Below are 17,364 nucleotides of genomic sequence, written 5' to 3' on the forward strand. Positions count from 1 at the left end.
GGGTAAAAAGTATAACTATTGCACTGTGTTGTACAGCTGAAACTAATTCTAAAAAATGTATTTCATAATAAAAAATAATTTAAAAAAAGATTATCAACACCAGTTGTGAGCAGTCATCAGGCCTAAGATAATTAAGTGCATTATAACTGAAAAAAAAACCACCAAAAAAACATTTTATTAGACCCCGGGTGCTTCTGTAATTTCTGCTGTTTCTCAAGGATGCTGAGAACAGGTCAAGAGCAGGTGCGGTGTGTTATCCTTCTTTATATGCTCTGTGGCATGCCAAGAGTGTTGGAATAGATTGGACAATACCTGTAGGTTGATTGATGGGAATGGTCTTTCAAGGATTAACTATGTAAAATCCCCATAGTTTTTCATTCACCTTTGTCTGACTGTGTAAAACAAGAAACCTATGCATGTCTGTTACTTTCCTCCTGTTATATGAACTATGAGAAGGCCACCTTGGGCTCAAAGTTGAAATATTGGGTTGCTGGAAAAGTCGTGACGCATGTTTGCAATGAAAACCATAGAAAAAATAAGTCATGACTTTTCCGACAGCCCAATACATGACTCATCAGAGAGCACGCTCATTCATAGGCTTTCCAACTTCCACCCACCCCTTCCTTCTTTCATTCAGTACTAGAACATCACCCAATAATTCAATAAACATGTACACCTACCCCCTCTCAAAACAGTGTTTCTGAAGGTTACAATTCTCTATTTCACACTTTAAAGAAAATCAGAGCTAACCAGTTACTCCACATCCAAGTTCTACTGGTGATAATCATTATCACTCTTGGTGTAACTATTTTAGGGGCTTAGAGCCAGGCGTGGTTCCAGGGTCTAGAGCAGAGTGAAAATCTCCCAGGAGCTGGCTGCAGGGCACGAATTTACCCGACAACAATCCATCTCCCAAGCTGGTGCCTGACTTTGGGGTGGAGCCCATCCAACCCAAACGAAGGGGGCCCAGCAGACTGACCTGAACCCCTAATGTGTGCTTGCTGATGATGGAGGCAACATCTCCATTCATCACTGGGGCCCCCACAGTCCTAGGAGGTTGAGTGTTCTTGGCTTGTAGATAAGATAACTTAGGAGACAATGGTCTCTGCCTCCAGGCTTTAGTTAGTTTGGTGTGACTAGTCCTGGTCCAGCTCATCTACTTTTGAGGAATCTGTGTAGTTGAACTGCCTTGGATGGGCTTGCTGACTGGGCCGCAGAGGGGAGAGTGGCAAAAGATAGAGGCAAGGAATCAGAATAATAAAGATAAATAACTGTGAGAAGCAACTCCACTCGTTGTGCTCATTAAGTCTCTGAATTGTGTCTCTAAATGAATTATAAATTATGCAGAAAGGATAAGGTCTAAGATGACTCAAATGAGTCATCATAATCAATGTTATATAGTGAACCTAGTCTACAGGTAAAAGTATTTAAGATAGGAGCAGAGGTGTAGAGAAAGATCATGTACAACTTAAGTCATAAATGCCCCGTGTGCTCCAGCTCCCCCCATCTCTACCTCAGTCCCCATCGTCTAAATTGCATCCTAATACCATTGAAAACACACACATCATCACCAAAAGCAACCACAAAAGGCCTTTCTGGCCTGGGAATTGCAGGCAGTCAGACCTGACTTCTGTCAGTTACCCCAGATGCTAAACTAATTGGCTTGATGCTCAGATGAAAGAATCGAAGTCTAGAAGGCAGGAAAAGCCCCCTTCTGTGACCAAAGCCATTAAACCTCAATTAGGACATAGACAAGGAAGGTGTGGATGAGTCTGGGGTAATTACCAGGCTTTGTCTGACAGCTCGGTTCCTGCAGCCGGGGCTAGAGCAGGTGACTTGGAAATCCGATCCCTAGACAGCTGCAGACAGTGTGGGCTGATCGCACCCTGCCAGCCGGACCTCCCCGCCTCTGGAAGCTTTCTGCCGTGTGTGGCCCCTCACGACTTATCACTGCCTGGTAAGCTGGCCCCACCTGTTTCAGAGACAGCCAAGCACACAGACAGCCACCCAGGGGCAAACATCCATAGACTCCAGCCCAGCGGACAACCCTTGGGGTATTCCTTATTATGCTTTAGGGCCACCTCTGGAAAACCCCTTCTATCCATGCCGCAGGTGAGTTAGCTACTAACTGATGTTCCCACTGGCCCATCCAGGGCACCTGGGGAGATATGATGACTATTTTCTAAAGGCTTCTTGAGGCTGGAGGGATTCCTGCTGCCCACACTGAAAGTGCAGTAAACACAGGGATGAGCCCGTTCACAGTGTTATGGGTGGAATTGTGTGCCCCCAAACCCCTATGTTGAAATCCGTACCCCCAGAAGGTCAGAACGTAACCAGATTTGGAGGGAAGGTTTGAAGAGCTTCGGTGAGAATGAGGCCATGAAAGTGGGGCCCTAGTCCAACCTGACCAGTGTCCTTATGAGAAGAGGAAATTAGGGCACAGGCTGAGAGATGCCAGGGGGGCCCGTGTACAGAGGGGTGACCATGTGAAGTCATCCAGATGGTGGCCATCTGCAAGCCCAGGAGAGAGGCCTCGGGAGAAACCAACCCTGCTGACACCTAGATCTCGGAATTCCAGCTTCCTAAACTGAGGAAATACATTGATGGTGTTCAAGCCGCCCAGTGTGTGGAATTCTGTTATGGCCCCTTGGCAGACCAATACACATGGGTTTATTAATTCACTCAACAACCATTTATTGGACATTTACTATGTGCCAGACAGTGTTTAGATGTTGGTGATACAGAACCGGAAAGGACAAGCGGGGTCCCTGCTGTCCTAGAGCTTACATTTCAGAGGGAGGGAACGGTCGCTAAAGAGGTAAATGACCGAACAAGTTCATTTTAGAGGGGGTCAGTGTTAGGAAGGAGACAGAGCAAGAGCATGTAATGGAGAGTACTGGGGGGCAGCTTTGGATGAGGTGTCCCGGGGAAGCCCCTCTCGGAGAGTGATAGGAAAGCCAAGCCCTGAAAACAAGAAGATATTAGCCGTGCAAAGATCTGGGGAGGAGAGCGTGCAAAAACCCTGGGGCGGAAACAAATTGGCATCTTTGAGGAATAGAAGAAGACCCCAATGAGTGAGAGAAAGCAGTTTGAGGGAGATTTATATCAACTGGAAAGGAAGACGAGAGTGGCCTGAGGCCCATCTCTGCACACGGCCCTGCCCCCCCCTAAGATGGCGAGGGCGGTTGAAGGTCATAAGCTGAAGGAGACACAAGTGGAGGTCAAAGACACAGAACAGAATCCTGAGGCTGGACTCTAAGCTCCAGGTCAATGGTTGACCTAGATCAATGGTTCTCGACCTAACCAGAATCAATGCTTCTTTTTGGAGCAAATTTTCTAAGATCCCTTTGGTTATCCTGAACTCACCATAAATAATATAACCTATAGGAACACCTAATTTTTAAAAATCCATATAATACCCAAACTATAGCAAAAAGGAAACATTTATAATGAAATAATTTCAATACCGGAATAGGCAGGCACAAGCACATCAGAAGAGAACGTGGCTGGCTGCTGGCAGGTGGACTCCCCGTGAATGTGATGACAACAATTGCAGGCTGAGACCAAGCTTGGTTGATCCAAACTTATTTGTAATCATTAATAGGTTAGATCATTTTCTCTCAGCTTTACCACGCATTATGGTAACATCATGGAAACTTTAGGATTACTGTCAAATTTGTAGGAAATTTCTATCAAGCCTCTTTTATTTCTGAGCTTTAAGATTTCAGGTTTTCTTGTGCGATGACTAGCCTTCCAATCCCGTCAAATTGCCAACGCTCATTAACCACTTCCCACATCCTTTCGGCACCGGACACTGGAGGACACTTGCACATCCCAGGAGGACTTGCGGCCCTGAGTCTACGTCATAGTGTCAGGTGACCAGAAGCAAGCAGTAGAGATTTCCTGAAAGCCAGTCCTACCCTGGAAATAACTATGTAATTGTAACTTAACTACACACAGAAGTATCTGCGAATCACAGAAACATATTCTACAAAAACTAACCTTTAACTTCCCTCAAGCTGGGTCACAAAAATGCCTGTGACTTGACAAAGTCATAAGAGTCAGTGTGACAGTCCCGAAGCTGGAGTGGAAGAAGTAGGTGGCCTTAACCAGCGAAATATTTTACTTTTGCAAATTTAAGTAACCAGCTGACCATGTGAGCACCCTGCTGGCCTGTCAGGCGTGCACCCCAGAGGCTCGGGAGCTTAAATTTCCTTAGCTTCACTGTCAACATGTCTCTACTACTCAGCTTCCTTGTGCTTCTGACCCCGAAGCCCAGCAAAACTCCAACTCTGAACTCAAACTTCTGTTTCCTCCATTGACGTCCTCCTGAGCCCTACCATGCGTGAGGCTCCCCTACAAATCCGGCATTTTGAATCTCAGGTGGGCTTTGAATGATGTCCAGTGGTTCTACAAGTCTTGAGTTAGTTTCATCCCCACTTCCCTAGAGAACTGTTCTAAACGTTCCTTACTGTTCTTCCATACTTATCCTACACTGCTTTCTCTCTCCCTCATTTTAATGTTCTTATAAAATTATAGTATATATATATATTGTATATCTATGTATGGATATATATCATGTATTATATGTATATATTAATGACACATACATACATATTATGTGTACCCATCCTTACCTTTTTTAAAGGTCTTCTATTTTAGCAACTTTCAAGTGTACAATACGGTATTATTAACTATAGACGAAATCCTGTAGATTATATCACCAGGACTTACTTATAACTGGAAGTTTGTACTTTTTGACCCCTTGAACCCATTTATCCCACCACCACCTTACCCCTCCAGCAACCACCAAATGGTTCTCTCTCTATATGAGCTTGGTTTGTTTGCTTTTGTTTTGGTTTTTTTTGTCTTTGTTTTCAATGCCACATATAAGTGAGTCATATGGTATTTGTCTTTCTCTGTCTGACTTACTTCGTTTAGCATAATGCCCTGAAGGTCCATCCATGTTGTTACAACTGGCAGGAGTTCATTCCTTTTTATGGCTTACTAATATTGCATTATATGTATCACATTTTCTTTATCCTCGATGGACACTTGGGTTGTTTTCATACCTTGGCTATTATAAATAATGCTGCAATGACCACATGGGTGCATATATCTTTTAGAGTTAGTGTTTTTGTTTTCTTTGGTTAAATACACAAAAGTGGGCTTGCTGGGTCATAAAGTATTTCTATTTTTAATTTTTTGAGGAACCTCTGTACATTTTCCATAGTGGCTGCACCAATTTACATTGCCACCAACAGTGCACAAGGATTCCCTTTTCTCCATTTTCTCACCAATACTTGTTATTTCTTCTCTTTTTGATACTAGTCATTCTAACAGGTGTGAGGTGATATCTCACTGTGGTTTTGATTTGTATTTCCCTGATGATTAGTGATGTTGAGCATCTTCTCATGTACCTGTTGGCCATCTGTACGTCTTCCTTGGAAAAATGTCTACTCAGATCTTCTGCCCATTTTTTAAATCAGATTGTTGTTTTGTTTTATTTATTTATTTATTTATTTATTTATTTATTTATTTATTTATTTATTGCTATTGAGTTGTATGAGTTCTTTATATATTTTGAATATTAACTCCTTGTCAGACATATGATTTGCAAACATTTCCTCCCATTCAGTAAGTTGCCTTTCCATTTTGTTGGTGGCTTCCTTTGCTGTGCAGAAGCATTTTAGTTTGATATAGTCCCACTTGTTTACTGTTGCTTTTGGTATCATATTCAAAAGATCAGCGCCAAAAGCTGTGTCAAGGACATTTGACTCTATGGGCCAGTTCCTTAGTTTTAAAGAATATTTATTGGTTTATACACTTGTATGTATTGTCTATTTGTATTGCTCTAGAAATAATTTAGTGTCCTGTGAAAGTACAAACAATTAGAAAAGATAAAATAAAAATTTTAAAGTGTTTTAGAGGTTCTCTAGGTATTTAACACATGTACTTAACAAACTGTGAGGTAATATTATTGCTTCATTAGGTAATAAAGGACCTCAGAAACACTCCAATCAGTCCCTTCAAATTTATATGCATTGTTAGGTCCTTTATTTCAGTTTGATCTTCTTTTAAACCTATAACTAGATATTAGTGTTGCTTTTAAAGAATCAATTATGTATGTTTACCCACATACATAATTGTCAGAGTCTTTGTACATTGTTTCTTTTCATATCCCATGCTTTCCATCTGGAACCACTTCCTTTTCCTTTTGTTAAGTACATACTTTAGAATTTTCTTAAGTAGAGTCTTGTTGATGGCAAACTCTTATTTTGCTTATCTGAAAATTTTGTATTTTGTCCTCATCCTTGAAAGAAAGGAAGGGCCCGAGATTGATTGCTTTGTTTTCTCAACACATTGAGTATATTATTTTATTGTTTGTTTTTGCTGAGAAATCAGATGTTGGGCTCACTCCTCCTTTATGGGTGATCTTTTCTCTCTGTCTACTTTTAGGATGCTCTCCTTGTCTTTGGTATGTTGCATATCACTATGGTGTCTTGAAACACATCCTGCCTGAAATTTGTAGGTTGCCTAAAGTTAAAGATTATTCTGTAAAGTTTTATCCATAGTATCTTCAGATATTGCCTCTCTTTCGGTCTCCTACTTGCTTCCTTCCATAACTTGCATTTAATATTTTTGACTTTTTATTCTATTTTCAAATCCCTCTTTTATTTCTTTTATATAAAAAATATATTTTTCTTGTTCTTTGCTTACTTAATTCTAGAACCTGTAGTCTTTGTTGACATGACTCAGATCTCTGCTATTTTTGATTGTTTTCGTGTAACATTTATTTTGTGTTTTAGTATTTTTTTTTATACGTAACTATGATTTTATCTTCAAACCATTGGAAGTCTAGTTTGTGGTACCAAATTTTGAAGAGACACATTTATGGTAGGGTGAAATTTTTTTTCCTGCTTTTTACTGAAGAGAAGCTGGTCCAAGTAGGCAAGATTCTTGGTTCTACTCCTCTGCTGGATTGACTGATTGATTGATTGATTGATTGATTTTTCACTTTAATATTAGAATCCTCACATTTTTACAGCATCTCCTATAGACCCTTCACCTTATTGTCTCCTACTTTGTGTATACTTCATGGCTATTAAAATGAAAGCTCAAGGTCTCTGGAGTTCAACAGTTACTTCTCTGAGAAAGTGGGCCTCTTCGCCAACTTGCCTCTCTAAATCCATGCTTTTATGATGACTTTTTTGCCCCTGAGGATTCCTTACTTACTTACCAGTTCAGCAATTCATTTGAAAATGTTTAAATTGTATCCACCAGTTGTTTTCAAAAGAAGGGTTGCTTAGGATAGCTTGTCTGTCAAATTGCTGGAAATGCAAGACTCTCCCGATTTCTTGATATATTTTTTCCTCCCCTGACTTGAGAGCTCTCATTTCCCCTCCAGTTCTAGCCATCTTTCTTCGCCTTCTTCATTGAATCCTCTGTTTCTGCTCATCTCCCAAAGGTCACCATCTCAGAGTGTTTTGTCCCTTACTGTCTCCCAATCGAACTGGAAAAAAAGTTGTGCTCATGCCTTCAGCTACCAGCCATCCACGGGTGCCTCCCAAATCATGTAGTGTCTAGCCAAATCAATCTTTGGCGCTCCAAATCCTTGTATAGAAAGGCCTGCTTTCTTTAGCTGTACCCATGGCATCACAAGCGCAGTGTCCAAGGTTGACTTAATCACCCTCCCTCATCTTCTTTTATTTTTTGTTTGGGAAAATGACACCAACATCCATCCTGTTAACCAACACAGAAACGTGGGACCCGTTACAGACGCCTCTCGCTCCCACATCCTCCCCATGCAATTGATCACTGATTGTTGATTCTGCCACCTAAAAACCTCTCCAGGGTACCCCCTCCTTTCCATCACAACTCCCACTACCTAATTAATTAAAACCTTCACCATTTCTCTCCTGGATTGATGTAATGGCCTCCTAAATGTCTGCCATCAATCCACAGTCCTCACTGGAGTCAAAGTAATCTCTCTAAAAACGCATACGTGATCATCTCGTAGCCTGCCCCTTCCCCGACCAAAAATTCATCAATGACTCTCTATGGGGCTGAAGATAAAATTCACATTCCAAGCTCCTCTCTTCTTAGCCCAGACTGGAGACATATTGAAATATTTGCAATTCCCCAAGCATGTCATGGTTTCTATAGCTTTGTGACTTTGCATACAGTTTCCCTTGCTTTGAATTTTCTTCCTCTTCTTCTGTGTCTGACTTACACATTCTTATTTAATTTTGCCACTGCGGTCAGATATACTCGAATGAATATTTTCATCCACTGAGTGCGGCTGGGAACTTCCAGAAAGGATGCTTAGGAGAGCAGATGTACATGTTTCTATGTTTTTGTGTTTTTCAAGAGTGAATAACAATAGGAAACGTTTATGCATAAAAATAATGTTGTTTATATACAAAGCAGCTCAAATTGTTATTTTTAAATGCATAAAATAGTCAAAATATCACCTTTTGGGTTTTTGTGGATTTCTGACATATTTTGAAAAAAGAAACCTTGAAATCAGGTAACGCAGTGAAAGAGTTAGTTAATAGACACAACGTATGTGTTACTTCCCCAGAAATCCTCCAGGTCTTCCATCTGCCCTATTCTATTGAGTATCTTTCCTCTGCACCCTTGATTCATTCCTTCGAGAAATATGTATTGAGTCTGTATTACCTAACTACCTATCTACCTACTCAGCACTACGGCACTATTCTGAGCATTAAGAAAGTAATAAAATAGGAATAATCCTTATTACATTGCAGTGTAAAAATACAACAACAGCAGATAGCACAGTGAAGAGGAAACTGAGTCACCCTTGAATGAACAGAGAGGGCTTTCTGAGGAGGTTGTACAAAAGTTGATGTAACTGCTTACATTTCCGGTCCCCTTACCCCTGATTTTATCTGCCCCTAGCAGTCCATCATTTGTGTATGAAATCAATTAGCATATGGTTGGCTATGTCATCTTCTCATAAATTTCTATAGTTCAAATCAGCCTTTGCCTGGTACTGACATACTAGATATCAAAGCGCTCTGAATAATTGTGGCATGTGTCCCAGTGGGGCTGATCCAACCCTGGGAAAACACAGCATCTGCTCCAACAGGACCACCAAAGCCCAAACCCAAGGAAAGAGATAAACCTGTATCGAGCTATATTTTTAGATTTTTAAAATACATCTGCTTGTTTTATTCCAAAAAGGCACTGTAGACGTGTATCAAGCTATACACTGTTCAGTGGGATAAAATATATTATCAAGGGGACGAGAGTAAAGGAGAAACAAGAAAAGAAATATCATAAATCTGGAATAAGATTAGTACATGAAAGCACTAGAGGAAAGCAACAAATTTGGCTCTAAGCTTCTTAGCAGCCAAAACAAAGAAGGATCATGATTAGTCACAGTTCTCCATAAGAAAAATAAAACAAACCACTTGTTCAGAAGGAGGCCAGTTTTATTGAAAACTGATTCCCAAGGAATTTCTCCCATGAATGCAGAAACTGCTGTGTGATGTGGCAGACAACGGTCCTATCCTATCATGATCCCTTCACTAGCTCCAATCACAGATGTAATGAGTCTGTCTCCTAACAGCCTTTCTTGTGGGTAGTTGGCATAATGCCAAAGAACAAGTCAGTAAAAGCTGTTCTACAAGGAGTCAATTTCAGTGACGCTCACGAACCATTCCAAGACTTTAGAATCAAACAGCTGAGGATTGAATTCTGGTTCATTTCAACACAAAGTGTGGACGCGAGGCTGTGATTCCCTCTTTGTCAGTTTGCTCCTTTGTTAAAAACTCTGATGGTAATACTCGCCTTTTGCTTCTGCAAGTCAGTTAAAATTCAGAATATTTAGTAACAATAGTCAACATCCATTAAACTCTTCCCCTATGCCAGGCATTGTTCTAAGCACCTTACATAGATTACCTGCTGTTGTAATCCTCGAAGCAGGTCCCTTATGTGGGAACTCTAATTCCCACTTAGCAATTTGGAAACAGATCCGAGAGGTCAGGCAATTTGTCCAAAACCACAGAGCGAGAAGAAGGGAGCTGAGATATCAGCCCAGACAGTAGAATTTGTGCTCTTAAAGCATTCTGTGCTATATTATCATCCAATTTTTAGGCACTGCTTGATAAAAATTATTTGTCACAACCGGTGTTTTGATAGCAGGTTCGTGTTGGCTTTATCTTGTGCTAACCCGGAAAACAGATTTTCTCCACGGCAATTGAGGTGAGATCCCTTTGCTTTGCCAAAGGTAGTTTGGTCAAGCTCCCCTCATAAAATCAAGGAGTCTGACCATGCAGATAGAATAAATGGCAGGTTCCCCAAAGAGCTCCAAGACCAGAAAAGTTAATCCTTGTGTTCTGCTTACTGTCTGTGGCAAAGACAGCCCCTTGCTCCCACTCACCTCGTTTATTCAGTTGACAGACAGCTGCTGGCTAATTGGCCTGCTGTGTTGCCTCTTTGGCTGGTTTGTGTGGCAAGCCCAGTCTGGCAGGAGGCCTCACACAAAGCTAGCCCAGCGTGACTTCAGCGGGGTCAAACTCTAAAAATAGAAAGCTGAGGTTCTGCGGGGCTGAGCTGAACGTCCAACCGCCAGCCGATGGCTGGAAGATAGGTCTGCCATCTCAAGGGTGGCTTGTGTTTCCTATTAAACTGGAGTTGGAATGACAAGGGGCAAACGTTAGAGCAGTAGCGTCTGAATAGAATGGCACATGACTGCTATGAGCAGGGTTGAATCCTGGCTATAAATCATAACCAACAACAGCCTGAAACTGAGCTCTCCCAGACCCTTAAATCTCCAAAGTGTGGCCTGGGTAAGCCATTAGGAGAAGTCTGCCTTCTCAGATCTAGGCATTCCGTGCCTCCGCACACAAGGCACACCTTCCTCTAATCCATTCCTTTGTCTCATCCAGGTTTTTTGTTCTGGAATTTTCCTCCAAGCTTCATGGACTGATCAAGGATTAAAGACGATTCCATAGCACCCACAACATTTGAGGAAAGTGGCTGCACATGAGAGAGAGGCAGTATGGACCTGTCAGCCTCCACAGCCTTGACCAGGTATGTAACCTTGGGCAGGGATTTAATCTTCACCAGTTTCACTATCACCCTTAGCCTTAGCCTTGTTATTTATAAAACATGAGCAATAAAAGTACCAGTTTTATAGAGCAGTTTGGAGACTAAAGGGAGATCATCGAAATAAAGCCCCGAACATATGTTCTAGAGAAAGCGCTCCATAAAAGTGATTTTCATCGTGATGATTAATATCATGTAGCATCTGGGGAGGTCCTAGGATCCCCATATTGGAGAGACTCAGGAGAAGTGTGGAACAGAGCTTGAGTTAACTTTAGAAACCCAGGATGATGCAGAGAGTGATAGAAGGAAACACGATTATAGTCAGGAGTGACATAGTACGCTATGAAACACTACACTCGCCACAGAAAGGCTTTTTCATTTTGGTAATTGGGGATTTCCTGTTCCTCCTTCCGGCACCGAAGAAAAGCCTGCCGATTAGCATACCTGCCCATTTATGCAAAGGCTAAGGTCTTCCTTCTCTTATAAAAGTTGGTGAAACAGACTTTCCCAAAGCAGAGAAAATCCGTAACAGCCATCCACACGAATCACCTTAGTCATAAATCTGAATGGACAATTATTCGAGAACAGCATATAAAAAAACCCGACACAATAAAGAAATAGAACTGGTGTGGGACAAAATGGAAGTAGTGCCTAAAAAAGGAGAAAACAACAAAAAAAATCATACCAAGAAACTTTGGGGAAATTGAAAAGACGATTTTATCCAAATTAAGAACAGATTACTATGACAGGATAAATCGGAGTAAACAGCATACACAGTGCAAAGGCTCTGAGTCAGAAGAAATCTGTCAAAATGCATCAAAATAGATAATGCCCAAACTGTTGGAAATAAAAAGAGAAATCCCAAAATACAGTGATGGTGAGTTGCCTTAATGCTGTCTCAGAAATTGGTAAATTATATTTTCAGATAGCCCATATTCACATAACTTTTATTATAGTATATTGTTATAATTATTCTATTTTATTACTAATGTTGTTCATCTCTTACTGTGCAAGTTTATAGATTAAACTTTATCTTAGGTATGTATGTATACCAAAAATATATAGTAATATACAAGGTTTGGTACTGTCTGAGGTTGCGGCATCCACTAGGGGTCTTGGAACGTATCTCCCGTGGATAAGGGGAAACTAGTGTATTATGCCATAAAACTAGACATGGAGAAAAAATATAGCCAACTATTGTGTTCACTTAGAAATTAATAAGACACTCTTCTAAGTAAAACTGGGGTTTAAGAACAAATCATATTAGAATTATAGACCATTTAGAAATATATGAAAATGAAATTACCACATTAAAATATGACAGTAAATCAGTACTCAGATGACTATGTATTATTTTAATTGCATTTTTTAGAAATCAAGAAAGAATGAAAATAAAATAATTAAACATTCAATTAAAATATAAAACCAAATAAACTTATAAAAAGTAAATGAAGGGGATTAATAAAGCAGAAATTAATGGAATATAAAACTATAGAATTAATCAAAAAACACAACCTTCAATTAAATAAAAAACTGTTTTCTTTAAAAAGGTCAATAAAATAGATAAATATTTAGATATTTAAAATTAAACAACACAAATCACATAAATCAACAAAGGGAAAATAAGCAGATACAAAACGATTACAAAATAAGAGAATATACTTATTACTTTTATATCATTGATTTTGGAATCTAGACGAAATTGACTGTCTAGAAAAAAGTCAAGTAACAAAACGGACTCCGGAAGATGTATAAAACCTGAAAAGGACAATAACCATAAAAGAAGTTGAAGTAATTATTAGAGGTCTATCTTTATAGAAAAGTTTGAAGTGATTTCCTGGCACAGTCCATCAAGCTTCAAGAAACATGTCACTTCTGTGTTATTTAAACTCTTTCAGAGCATAGAAAAATAGGGAACATGTTTCAACTCATTTTTCAAGACTAGCATAATTCTGACACTATTAACGGAACAAGGAGAGTATCAAAAAGCTATAGATACATCTCTCTCATGGCCATAGATGTAAAAATCTTAAATAAACATATGCCAGTAAAATCTAGCAGCTTTTAAAACAAGGAATACATCGTGCAAGAACAGCTCAACATAGGAAATCTATTAATGCAACATTTTATGTTTCCAGATTAAAAGAGACAAAACTACATGACTATCTTAAGAGAGACCCCCAACCCCTACCAAGATAAGAATAGAAAGAAATCAACGTTAGTTTGATAAATGATATGTACCAGGAAACTACTGGAAATTTCAAACTACATAGAAACTGTAGAAGGTTTCCCATTGGCAGTAACAACAGGAGAGTACATGAGAGACCACCAAAGTGACATTTGTCAAGAGACAACTTGTTGATAGGGAATGAAAAAGCATTGAGTCAGCCAATATTTCCACAAAGCATTCTTATTCCATGCATAACTCCCAAATGAGACTTGTGCATACTTTTAAACCAAAGTAATCACCTGTTTTTTTGTGACATTGTTAAAAATGCTCCCTTCTAAGGAAGGAAAATTATTCTTAGGCAATGCTTTTTTTTTTTCTTTTCTTTGTATAATTGTAATTTGCCATGCACATTCCTAGGGAGCATAGCTCATAGGACAGGAGTGATATGAAGTGAATAAATTAATCGTTGGCTTTAAGTGCCTGTCTTATTGCAGGAAAACACTTTACATGCATCATCAGATGTTTCTGTGGGCTGTTATGCTCTATGAAAGCCATGCAATTGACACTGACCATCGGGTCCAGAGTCTAACGTGATCATACTGGGAGTCAACACTCTTGAAGAAAATTAAAAACAAGTCGAAATCTGTAAGAGGAAGTTTTGGGAACCAGCACAAGCTTTTAGAAATCTAAGAATTTTTTTACATATAATTGAAGCGATAGTAAATGACTTCCACTTAAATGAGTCGTGGGATTAACTGACGTTCTAGTCTCTGTAAAACCCAACTTCTGAACCCAAGGTTCACGGAACTTCCGGTAGTGGGTCGCTCTGCAGAGCGCCCTCTCCCTGCTGCTGTCACCCATGAGTGTGTGCTTCCCAAGAGGGGGCCGTGTTTATTCCCAAACATGTTTATGTCAGCTGCAATTTTTATTAAAAGTAATTTAATTAAATAGTATGTGAACCGACAAACAATAATGTTAAGCAGAATTATTGTTTCTATGAAAACCAAGTTGAAAGTTTGGAAAGAATTAAGATTGGTGGCTACCTTGCACCTTGTACTTTCTAAGTATGAGCGTCTTGTCAGTTTTGGACCTTAGTTAGTTTTTGTAATTATTAAGGCAAACAAAATATATTTCTGCCATATGATTTGTGGACGGAAAAGGGGGGACATGTTCAACCTGACAAGCTCAGGAGACTGTAAATAACCACATAGGATGGCATGAACATAAAAATTCCTAACTAAGGTGGGCCATGGCGGGAAGTCACATCCTTGGCCTGTAGCTTCCTTGACAAAGGTCAGTCTTTACTTTAAGCCTGTCTGTCGTCTTTTTGCATCTAAGATAACATACCCTTACAATATCAGAGTAATCTTTTTACAGACCTCCCAGGGGGCACGACCCACCACACCAGAGCAGGAAACTACAAAGTCCCTCACTGTTATCTTGTTTTCCAAATACTATCTCTATGTGCTGTAAAATGCTATTAACTATCCTATACCCACCAATGTAAAAAAAAGTGTGTGTCTCTCCATTTTACTTCTTATCCAATCCCAGAGATTTCCCCTCTTTGCTTTCTCCCACCCCCTTAATCTACAACCAATGGATTTCATGTAACCTTCCTCCTTTGATTCTAATATGTAAAGTAAGTTGCACAATGGCCATTTTCCGGAGCATTTTCTCAGTCAGTTGAGACTTTGCTTCCTGGAAATTGTCATCAGTTTGGCTCCAATAAACTCTTATAAGCTTTCTCTTAGGCTGGATGTTTTTTCGTTGAAAGAGTTCATATTTTCAATTTATTATACTTTCATTTTTAAAAAATTCTTTCTTGCTTTCCATTAGATCTATTAAGTTTTACCCTTCTGCTTTAAAAGTTATATACTCTTTTCTTTTTTTAAAAAAAGTGGTTATTCCTAACTTAAGATTCATTCCCATGTTTATTTTCTTTATATTTCTTAAGCTCATCAACAACCATGTCTAAATCTAATAATGAAAGTATCTTGGCATGTCTTATCTACCTGGAAGAAACTGTTTCTTTACCCATCCCACTCCATTATATTGATTTGTCTAAAATTTTAGTTCTGAATTTTATGGATATTAATCTCTCACTTTTTAAAAAATTTCCCACATAGATAAACTATTTGAGCACCTTTCATTTTTATATTTCTTACTGTATCCTTTACCTTTATTTGCATACTTTCTTTAGTAATTTCTTTCAGTGAGATTAATATGAAAAAAATCTTGTGAGGCCCATATGTTGGAGAATATTTTTTATTACATCCTCATATTTAAGTGACAATACCACTGAATAAAAAAATAAGAATCTAAGTTACTATACTTTGAAAAAAATTCTTAACACTTCTTGCGTCCAAGTTGCTGCCAAATAAGATGATATAAATTTGATTCTTTTTCCTGTGAAAGTTATTTTTTTTCTCATTTTTGGAAGCATTTTGAATAATTTCTTTATCTTTGGTATTCTTAGATATCATTAGAATGCATTTAGGTGTGCTGTGAGTTTTTTAAATCTAAATTATTTTAATATTTGTTAATTCTGAGAAGTTTATCAAGATTTTCATAATGACTTTCCCGTCTATTCATTTATTTTATTTTGGCACTTTGGTTATCTGTATACTGTTACTTTTACTTACATCCTCCATATCTCTTAGCTCTTCCTTTATATTTTGTATAAAAGAAAGGATTCTTTTCTTATTGTCTTCTGATTACCCAAATGTCTAATTAGCCCCCGGCATTATCAATTCTATTATTGATTCCATCTATTAGATTCTTTATTTCAGCTATCATATTTTTTTATACTTAGCATTTTTACTTGATTGTTGTTATGATCTCTTATTTCCGATTTGTATTATTTATATCTTTATTTCTTGCAGTATTTTATTGTGCTTGTTTTACCTGATTGGTGTGTCCATCCCAATTCTGTCCAGGAGTTGCATACACTTTGATTGGTTGTTTTTATATTATAGTGGATACATCCCTCAGGTAAATAAATATATCAGCCAACAAGCTCATGTAACCCAGGGTGTGTCAACTTCCCAATCAGGTGGCATTTTTCAGAGATGAGCCAAAGGTTAAGTCTTGATATGTCTCTTCCTGTAAATTAAAAGGAAGGGAAGGTGTTTAGAGAACTCTTGGCACTGTGAAAAAATGATCAGTTACCTCCATTTGCTTCTACCCCACCAAGCAAATCTCATGTTCCTGGATATACCTTTAATCATTCATCAAGTGACTTTATAATTTACCAAGGTTGGGGGTGAGGTCAGATGGGAAGAGGCATAAGAGTGAGTGCTCAAGGGTCATAATTAGGCATCTCCTGTTTTTCATCAGCTTATCAGCTCACAGAGTTTCTGTACTCCTAATAGTATCTTCACAAGTGGCCAGGGCTGTTATTGCTAATTTTTATGAACACAAGGCATCCAATCACTGTCCCAGGTGAGAGGAAAACTTAAAAGCCCCTCTGAAAATTAGCGCCTCACAGCTGGCCATCTTTTCTTCTAACCTATCTCCCTGGTATGTAGACACATTGTCCTCTGAAGTCAATTAACCAGCACATTTGACTACAGAGCTAATATACAAAGGGCGCCAACAAAATGTATACACATTTTAAGAAAGGAAAAAAACTGTATTAAAATTATGCTGATGGTAACCTCTTGTAATTGCAGAAGTCAAACATGACTTGTATTCATCTTTTGTTATCAGTATATATTGAGTATTACAAGTATTTTATTTTTTTAAAGATTTTATTGGGGAATTGGGGGAGGGGAACAGCGCTGGAGAATCGGGAAAGGGGAACAGACAAGTTGCTGTCCTTTTGTGCTTCAGTCTAGTTGTGGAGGATGTCACTTCACTGACCCATGTTGGTATTATCATTGCGCTCTTCCTTGGTGAGGCAGATTGGTCACCAGCCACTGGACGGCCATTCACGATGGCTCATGGCAGCTCATGAAAGCTCACGCCCGCTGTCGGCCATCTCCACTGCAGCCTACGTCATCGCCGGCAACTCATGGCAGCCCAGCTCCAGGTCGAGCTGTTGTTCACCATCTTAGCTGTAGAGGGCGCAGCGTCACTGGCCCTCATGTGGGATCCAAACCGGGGCCCTGCTGCTCAGA

General features: G+C 39.2%; 1 long non-coding RNA gene across 1 annotated transcript in view; it reads left to right on the plus strand.

The window, feature by feature from the left end:
- The first annotated feature begins 10,744 nt into the window (after window positions 1-10,744).
- The window catches only part of LOC109381180 (uncharacterized), a 107,584-nt gene continuing 100,964 nt past the window's right edge, over window positions 10,745-17,364 (plus strand). Inside the window, exons 1-2 of the long non-coding RNA XR_002123652.1 lie at window positions 10,745-10,817; window positions 10,917-11,061. This is a non-coding gene — a long non-coding RNA (uncharacterized LOC109381180). The remainder of the gene's footprint in view (window positions 10,818-10,916; window positions 11,062-17,364) is intronic.

Source organism: Hipposideros armiger, unplaced genomic scaffold (assembly GCF_001890085.2).
Source record: "Hipposideros armiger isolate ML-2016 unplaced genomic scaffold, ASM189008v1 scaffold_45, whole genome shotgun sequence".
NCBI lineage: Eukaryota > Metazoa > Chordata > Mammalia > Chiroptera > Hipposideridae > Hipposideros > Hipposideros armiger.